This window comes from Rana temporaria, chromosome 1 (genome assembly GCF_905171775.1).
Source record: "Rana temporaria chromosome 1, aRanTem1.1, whole genome shotgun sequence".
NCBI classification, from domain to species: Eukaryota; Metazoa; Chordata; class Amphibia; order Anura; family Ranidae; genus Rana; species Rana temporaria.
In genome coordinates, this window is record NC_053489.1 from 19405076 (window position 1) to 19408094 (window position 3019).

The following is a 3019-nucleotide window of genomic DNA, read 5'->3' on the forward strand; positions in this document are numbered from 1 at the left end:
AGTTTCTTGATTCCAAAACAGATTCCCAAAGGCATTATATTATATTGGTAGCAAAGATTGAAAACTCAATATAGACAATTGTCAAGATATATGCTCCCAATAAAAACCCTCAGCAATACCTCCAAGAGATCCTCAAAATTGTCAAGAAAATTCAAAAAGGAAATGTTATAATTTGTGGAGACTTTAATGCCCGATAGACTCATTCATGAATACCTCTAAGGGAACTCATTCCACAAGAAAGGGTTTGAAAAATATATTTTCACAGGAAGACCTTCATGACCCATGGATATGCCTTCATTCAACAGAAAAGGACTATACCTTTTACTCTAATGTACACAAGACTTATTCAATGATTGATTTTTTCATCACTGATAGATTTCTCCTGCAAACAATTACGACTGCCTAGATACACAACATAACTTGGTTCCGACCACGCTCCAGTTTCGATGAGCATTGATCTAGGACAACAATCTCCTAACTGCTTACTCTGGAGAAATAATACGTATATCCTATCGCAGGAGAAAACGCTATCAGTGATGAAGGAAAGACTAGAAGAATGTTTCAATATTAATGATAATGATTATGTTTCTGCTCCCAGCTTATGGTGCGCTCATAAAGCATATGCCAGAGGGTTACTAATTCAAATGGCCTCTAGGGATAATAAAAGAACCCAGACAGTAAACAAACTATTAGCTACGATTTCTAAATATGAAAAAAAACACAAAGCTTCCCCTAAACATACTCCCCTTCTACAAAAACTTAATGAAGCAAGTAATTAATTAAGAGCAATACTAATCTCTAACCATGAGAAATACCTAAAAAAACAAGTTAAATCAATATTCAGAAAGGAACAAGGCAGGTAAATATCTATCTCTCCAACTACTCCATAAACAGAATAAGTAAAAAAAAAAAAAAATTGTCCACCATAAATTAGGGAAAATCATATACAACCCACAAAATATAGCTAAAACATTTGCAGAATACTATGATAATTTTTATATAGCATACAAAACGATAATACTGTTCACCAACCTCAACTATCAGACATAGCTAAATTTTTAGGAAAAGTGAATTTACCAACTATAGATCATTCTACCCATGAAAAACGAAACAGGCTGATGTCTATAAATCAATAAAGTCATTCAATTTCTCCTAACAAATAAATCCCCGGGATCGGATGGCTTATCTAGTAAATACTTTAAAGCATTTAGTAAAATCTTATCACCTTACCTGGACAAATTGTTTAACTATGCTGCAAATAATCAAGCAATCCCCAAAGAGATGCTTGAAGCTGTTACTAGGGTTGTCCAGATACCGATACCAATATCGGTATCGGGACCGATACCGAGTATTTGCGGGAGTACTCGTACTCGCGCAAATACCCCCGATACCTAAATAGAATACTTCCCCCCCTTTCCCCCCCCGCCGCTGCCGCCGCATCGCGCCGCCGCATCGCGCCGCCGCATCGAGGGACATGGCTAGAGGGACATTGCTGCATATGTGAGGGACATGGCTAGAGGGACATTGCTGCATATGTGAGGGACATGGCTAGAGGGACATAGCTGCATATGTGAGGGACATGGCTGCATATGTGAGGGACATGGCTAGAGGGACATGGCTGCATATGTGGGGGACATGGCTGCATATGTGAGGGACATGGCTAGAGGGACATGGCTGCATATGTGGGGGACATGGCTGCATATGGGGGGGACATGGCTGCATTTGGGGACACATTTAAAAAAAGTATCGGTATTCGGTATCGGCGACTACTTGAAAAAAAGTATCGGTACTTGTACTCGGTCCTAAAAAAGTGGTATCGGGACAACCCTAGCTGTTACCATTACAATTCCTAAGCAAGGAAAAGATCCAATGTCACCTTCCAATTATAGAGACATTTTATTATTGAACACAGGCTTAAAAATCTACTCTAAAGTCCTAGCCAACCTCTTACTAGAAATAACACCCTACCTCATTGAACCAGATCAAGTGGGGGTTTGTTAAAGGTCACCAAAGCCCCGATAACACTAGAAGAATGATTGACATGATCAATAATATAGAACACAAGCAAATTTCTTCTCTGCTACTTGGTTTAGAAGCAGAGAAGGCATTTGATAGGGTACATTTGAGTTAAATTGCCAAAACCCTCAAGAAGTTTGTTTTTTCCGGCTTCATTCATTAAGCTATAATGTCCCTTTACACGGTACCATCGCCTAAGGTATTCACGTCAGGAAACACTTCAAGTAGTTTTACATTATCTAATGGAACAGACAAGTTTGCCCCTTATCGCCTATCATTTTTTTCATTAATAATCAAACCCCTTGCAGAGAACATCAGATCTAATCCTAAAATCAGTGGTATTAAAAATTGGACAAATAGAACTGTGACTATTCGCAGATGACATCATATTAACACTCTTGTCCCCTGATACTTCTCTGAGCGAAGTTAAGAATACTTTAGAGGAGGGTGTGGCTACCGCGCAGCTGAATGGCCATGTGATCGAGCTGCTCCGCTCCAGACACGGTGATGGCTGACAACCGAAGCGACACCGCCGCCTAAAACAAGCAATTTTCCCTACCTGAAGATCCGTGGATACCTGGGGAATGACCCGTAAGCAGAAAGAAACGGCGAATCCAAAGAAATTGGATGACTTTTATCCGCTGAAAAACCGAGGCCTACTCCAAAATGGCGCCGGGTCTGCGGCGGTCTCTCCCTCCTCCTCGTGTGGCTCCCAATCCAATGCATCGAGCCCTGCGGCTCCAACTGGTTCAGCACAGGGGTCGCCAGAGGTCTCTACCCCTCTGACCCGCAACCAGCTAAGTCCAAACCTCCCCTAGAGGATGATGCCAGGTGAGAGAGCACAAGCCGAAACTCTCTGGAGGAAACAGGGGAGTTAGTAGATCCTTTCACTGCGTTCCCTACCTCGGGTAAGGCGGTTTCTGACACCACTCTCAAAGATATGCTTGTTTCCCTCCGTAGCTCCATGCATGCGGACTTGCTACAATGCATGCAGAATTTCAAA